This window comes from Epargyreus clarus, unplaced genomic scaffold, assembly GCF_041222505.1.
Source record: "Epargyreus clarus isolate Ecla_fem2 unplaced genomic scaffold, WU_Ecla_fem_2.2 ptg000009l, whole genome shotgun sequence".
Taxonomy (NCBI): domain Eukaryota; kingdom Metazoa; phylum Arthropoda; class Insecta; order Lepidoptera; family Hesperiidae; genus Epargyreus; species Epargyreus clarus.
The window spans coordinates 7,922,790-7,928,941 of NW_027332217.1; the positions used below are offsets into that span (position 1 = coordinate 7,922,790).

Consider the following 6,152-nt stretch of genomic DNA (forward strand, 5'->3'; position numbering starts at 1 on the left):
CCATATAATACAGGGATTGTACTAAAGTCGATCACTAATGTGTTGCTATTCCTGTGCACTATCATGGTTACCTTGTATGTAAGTTAATCGGAATCCACATCCTCATACTGAAACGATTTTATTTACGCTAGAATAACAATAACTTTGGCGCTAGTATCGTCCAGGCCGAACTACATAGATTCTATCACCTTAATTTTTTTGTATTTAGTAGCAATATCAAAATACCATAGTGTGGTTTTGGTGCAGAATAGCAGAATATGAAGCGTTCCACATAGTCTTCAGAGTAACAACGGATCATTACTCTTACCATGAGTTTTAAAAACATCCCACAATTTTACGTTACGTCAGTTCATTATTCTGTTCCGTTTGCTTCAGTAGACTGAGTAAACGTAACAATAAATAAGTGCTCAAGTGACGATGAACTTTTTGTCTACTTCACATGTTCGCAAAAAAGAGAGACAAAACATAAAGCGCCATTTTGTCAATTTAGACATTTAATGTTACGTTACTGACACTATAGTTCTAATACAATCCGCTAGCGGTGCTAATTGGAAATTGTATGGGCAAATACAAATTGTATACAAATACCAAAAAGTCATATTGGTCAAAACATAAAAACTCATGGTAAGGGTACAGGCGATGTCGTGCAAGAAACTCTATCTTTTAGGGTTGTTATAAACAACATCATACGCCAAATTTCGCTCATCGAAGATGACGTAGAATGATAACCTGGAGAAGACAGCGGGAAATCGTTCATTTCAGAGGTTGTAATGGCTTTGGTTAGGTCTCCCCTAGTGTCTTATGTCTAGCTGTGAACATAAAACTGATGGATGATGACTTTACATCAGGGTTGTTGCACGTACAAAAGTAGTTTATTAACCCTGGTTTTATGTTGGTATTATGACTTTTTCGTTGAATAAAATTCTCAATAGGATGTCCTATGGACCAAGTTGATGCCAGTAGAACTCTTAGTGGTTCAACTCTGGCAGCACCATCGCCACACCTATTTCTGTTCAATAATAGCAGTGTTAAGTCTTGTTGTCTCGTGGTGTGAAAGTGTGGTAAGGAAGTCATACTTTTTCGTGGTTTTTTTTTATTTTTTATTTTTTTTTATAATATAAGAGTAGCAGACGAGCATGCAGTCCACCTGATGGTAAGTGGCTACTGCCGCCCATGGACATCTTTAATCAACCCCAGATAGGATTAGGTATCCCTACCTGAGGTCGCCCACAGTTGCGCTGCTACCCCTGAGGACTAAGCTGGAACGCCTCGGAAAAGTCTGTCTCCCTTACCACACCCTTCAAACCGAAACACAGCAGCGCCTAACACTGCTGTTATTAGGTAGAAATAGGTGTGGCGGTGGTGCCGCCGGAGTCGAACCACAAAGGGTTCTACCACCTTCAAAAGCTTTGAAGTGGTATTTTAGCTTAGTCCTTAAAGATAGCAGCGAATCTGTGGTCGGAGGTTGACGGCGGTTCCCGGCAGTAGCGATACCCCATGAATTTCTGTAATCAACACCAGATAAGATTTGATTCCTCAATGAGGTTGGCCACAGATGCGACGGTACCCTTGAGGACTAAGATGGAACGCCTCGGAAAAGTATGAACCCCTTACCACACCCTTCAAACCAGAACACAGCAGCTTTTAACATTGCTGTTATTAGTTAAAAATAGGTGTAGCGGTGGTGCCGCCGGAGTCAAACCATAAAGGCTTCTACCACCTTTACGGTTCGACCTTGACCATTGAAGACAGACTAAAATATAATGTTATCTTTTATGAAAGAATAATATAACTTCAGAGAATTCCGAAATTCGTCTGTTATTCCAAAATCCTCGCAGTAACTTTAGTTATATTTACATTTATATTACTTGTTCGTTACGGGTTTAGGAATATGTATGTGTTTGTTTTACGTGATAAAAATAGAATATTCTTGCTTAGCTGTTTTAGCGAACATTGAACTGAACAAGTTAAGTTTTTATATGATACTCGTAACATAAAGTATAATTAGAACCTACTTTTGCTATTGTAATTTGAGTGAATATATTTGCAGACTTCTTAAAACGAATGTTGTTTTTTTTTAAATTATACCTAAACGATGAGGCAGACTGGCTACCTGATGGAAAGTAGTCACCGTCGCCTGTGGACATTTGTAACACCAGAGGAGTCGCCAATGCAACAAATCGGTGGCTTTGGAGGAGAGGAGAGCTCTTTTTAAAACTGTTTTGAAGAGCCCTATGTTATAGCGCACCGGGAATACCTCAGGAGAAAGTTCATTCCACATCTTGCACGCCCGTGGTAAGAACGTCCGTGCAAACCGAACCGTGGAGGACCGCCACGAGTCCAGTCGGTGTGGATGGATGAAATGGTGACGTAGGCGCCAGGTCAATTAGTTCCTCGGAACGCTCTTCATTGTAAAGCCGGTAAAACACGCAGAGGGAACCTATGTCCCTCCGCAAGCTTAAAGGTTCTAACCGATCGGAGATCCTGGGGTCGTTGACGATTCGTACCGCGCGTTTCTGCACGAAGTCAAGTGGGTTAAGTTGGTATTGCCCAGAGATGGGATTGTACATAGGTATGTGTATTTGATATGTTATGTACTCGTATATCTGATGGAGTATTTCAGTTCGTATTTTTCACATAATTAACTTATTCGTTTTCTGGATAACAAAATTGTTTTTTCAACCTAATTAAGTATTCTATTTAGATGATGTCAAGATCGGTTTTGTACTTCAGAATTTTTCGTTATTATTTATAGGAAGGATAGGATTTAGTTACGTCTAGTTTACAAAATTCACTCTTTTTTATATATATTTTTTATTATATTAGAGTCGCAAACAAGCATGCAGTTCACTTGACGGTAAGTGCCTACTGCCGCTCATGGGCATCTGTAATCAACCCCAGATAAGATCAGAGTACTATCTGAGGTCTACCACTGATGCGACGTTACCCCTGAGGTCTAAGCTGGAATGACTTGAAAAAGTATGGCCACACCTTTCAAACCAGAACACAACAGCGTTTAATAATGCTGTTATTAGACAGAAATAAGTGTGGCGGTTGCGTCGCCGGAGTAGAACCACTGAGAGTTCTACCACCTTTCAAAAAACTGTATTTGTAAAAAAAGTCCGAAACGGGAATTATTATAATGCAGTAAAACAAATAAGTACGTAACTGAGCTCTTATACTAACAATAATGTTTATTTTGTTTTATAATATATGAGTAGCGGACGAGCATGCAGTCCACCTGATGGTAAGTGGCTCCTGCCGTCCATGGACATCTGTAATCAACCCCAGATAGGATAGATATTCCTACCTGAAGTCGGCCACAGATGCGCCGCTACCCCTGAGGACTAAGCTGGAACGCCTCGGAAAAGTATGTCTCCCTTACCACCCTTCAAAACGGAATACAGCAGCGCGTAACACTGCTGTTATTAGGCAGAAATAGGTGTGGCGGTGGTGCCACCGGAGTCGAACCACAAAGGGTTCTACCACCTTCAAATAATATCAATAATATTTATTTATGATGATTATTAATTCAACAACATTTTACCAACGATTGAAATACTTGACTTGATTGAAATAAACATGCATTCTATCGATAAAATCGGATTAGGCTTAATCTTTAGCCTGTTCAAGCAAGGTCGAGAAATAAAGATTATTTTATGTATTCTAATATTAATATTATATCGGAACATTTCCTTAAAACTTAAGTAAAATTAAATGATTTTCTTCTACTACTTTCGTTAATACTTCGATCGTGTCACTTTTAATTTATTACCTATCAAATACATTAATATGTCGCAGCTTTTGAGGTCAAAATTTCCAATCTCTCGAAAACGACGTGACTCTATGAAATACCGCTTAAGCGTGCATTGACCTTCGACCATTGCCAATAAAGCGAGCGATGTCAGGAATCAATCATGCCAGCGTGTTGATGCCTCCCAGTCTTTGATCTTCCATCAAACCAGCAATTTCACACACGACTGGCCGCTTTTAAGATATTTATGAGCTCAAAATAAATTGTGGCACGTTTAGAAGGTATACGCTGCCGTAGAGGTACTTATATTAGGATAAAAGTACATAAAATACGTATAGAAAAGGTATTACAGTCAAATTTGGGTAATGTATCAATTTAACGTTAATTATCGAATGTAGATATTGCAAATTAAATGTACAAATATGCTATCTTTTTAATTTATTTCATAAAATGAGTGTTTGACATAACGGAACCAACCAATATTAAATTATGTTGTATTTACAGCGACAATAATTATTTACATACCTGTTCGATGTTTCAAGTCGTGCAGCATTGACGTTCCATTAACCATGTAGCGAAAGACATCCCTCAGATGGCATAGCTATGAATACATTACGCACACAGCATAAACACACAAACACCGAACACAATTAATTAAGCGAGCATTCGTTGCATTCGCGGTACCGTCCCGTGGGTTGTGATTTGTCGACGGCATTGAGCACTGGAGTTGTTAGCACATTGGATTAGCTCGATTTGGTTGATTTGATCGAGAAGGTATCGATTTACAATCGAGTGGGATAGCGTGGGTTCAGGCGACAGCGGCCGCCCGCGCGGGTGGCGTCGTCGAGCTGACGGCCGCGGGCTCGGAGCGCAGAAGCCTCGCCGCGCATGCGTGTAGCTAGCACCCGCCACCCAAACATTCGCGAATTAATTAATGCCTCACAAACATATTTAATTAAATTCTTTTATTGTTCTCTACCACTAAATATTAATACGCAAACGACATTTGTCTGCCAATGCTCTATTTATAAAACTAATTAAGTAAATAAATAATAAATAAATAATTAATTAAAAAAATCAAAAACCTGACTGCACCAAAAAGGCTGAAGTAGAATTTCCAAAAGCAGTGAAATAGGCATTTCATTATTTTTATCCAGAAAGCCAAATACAAAGTTTCATAGTTGGTGTGCTTCAGAAACAAAAGATGTTCAAACAATATTATCCTATTTTATCCTCGTAGTGTTCATTTACGCTATATAAAGAACCTATATGTAAAATTCTAGCACGCTTAAGTTCAGCGGTTTCCCTTTGCGTTGATCTCTGGCACAGCAACTCACTCATTTAGTCGTACAGTCATCTCGATGTGTATATACGAGTATATATGTACTAGCTGACCCAGCAAACGTTGTGTTGCCATATAAATAAAAAAATGTTTAGGATGTACAACCCTTATCACTTAGGTGTAAAAAAAATAGATAGTGGCCGATTCTCAGACCTACTGAATACGTATATAAAATTTGGTGAAAATCGGTAAAGCCGTTTCGGAGGAGTACGGTAACTAACACGAGAATTTTATATATTAGATATATAAAATAATGTATGTGTAATCTCCTCTTAATTTCCTTTATTTTGACACCCTACTCGATAAATTTGGTTAACTTTTTTAAAACGTGTTACTATTTCGCGAAAAAATTCACCATTTACGGTCTATAAAATATATAACTTCGGTAAATCAAAGTTTCGGTCATTATTTTACCTCGTTAGAGGTAGCATTTCATTATTTTTATCCAACAAGCCTGAAACAAAATGTCATAGTGTTTGCTTCAAAATTGACGATTGTTCAAATGAACTTTTAACCCTTATTTTACCTTCTACGGGGTTGATTTTTCGGAGGGGGATAAATAAGTGCGTCCTTGTTCCTATCCAGACAGCCAAATACAAAATTTTATAGTAGTTGCTTCAAAATTAAAGGATTTCAAAAAAACTGTTTTCCCCTATTTTACCCTCTTAAGGGTAGAATTTCCAAAAGGCTTTTCTTAGTACTTATTCAAGCTATATAGAGAACCTGTGTGCAAAATTTCAGAACTGTAAGGTCCTTGGTTTAGGCTGTACGTTGATTTCTGAAAAATGAAAAAGTCATTTAGTTAGTCAATCAGTCAGTCACCTTACTGTTATATATATATACAAATATGTTTTTATAATCTCCGTTTAATTTCCTTCCATTTGATACCCTACTCGATAGGTTCGCTTAACTTTTTTTTTTAAATGTGTTACTATTTCGCGCCAAAAATCCGCCATTTTGTTTTTTTTTTCCTAACACCTATCTAAGGACACTCAGGTCATTAAGACAAATATAATGACACTTTACCTATTGAAATTCATCCAGCCGTTTGTTAGA

The 6,152-nt window shown here is 38.0% G+C and overlaps 1 protein-coding gene across 1 annotated transcript in view; it reads right to left on the minus strand.

The window, feature by feature from the left end:
• KaiR1D (Kainate-type ionotropic glutamate receptor subunit 1D) overlaps window positions 1-4,613 on the minus strand; it is a 31,555-nt gene extending 26,942 nt beyond the window's left edge. Inside the window, exon 1 of the mRNA XM_073076608.1 lies at window positions 4,280-4,613. The gene's annotated coding sequence lies outside the window, so the exon portion shown is untranslated. The remainder of the gene's footprint in view (window positions 1-4,279) is intronic.
• Window positions 4,614-6,152: the final 1,539 nt, after the last annotated feature.